Genomic DNA, 286 nt, shown 5'->3' with positions numbered 1-286 from the left:
TATTCAGGTCCATTACAAAGTGAGGGAGGTGACCTGGATAGTACGCTTTTTAAAATTAAGGTATTCCTTTTTTCTTTTTTTTCCTTTTTTTTTTTATAGGCATTATAATGGATATATTAGTGCAATATAACTGTAGGGTCATCTAGTGGTATGGAAAATGTGTTGTTTTTATTTTATTCATTGCTGTCATGTTTAACCCTCCTGTTGTCCTCGAGTCAAGGAAAGAAGGAAGGAAGGAGGGAGGAAGGAAGGATGGAAGAAATGAAGAAGGAAGGAAAAGAGGGAG

Source organism: Scomber scombrus, chromosome 16, assembly GCF_963691925.1.
Source record: "Scomber scombrus chromosome 16, fScoSco1.1, whole genome shotgun sequence".
Classification (NCBI taxonomy): Eukaryota; Metazoa; Chordata; class Actinopteri; order Scombriformes; family Scombridae; genus Scomber; species Scomber scombrus.
Note: the sequence above shows the minus strand (reverse complement) of the source record.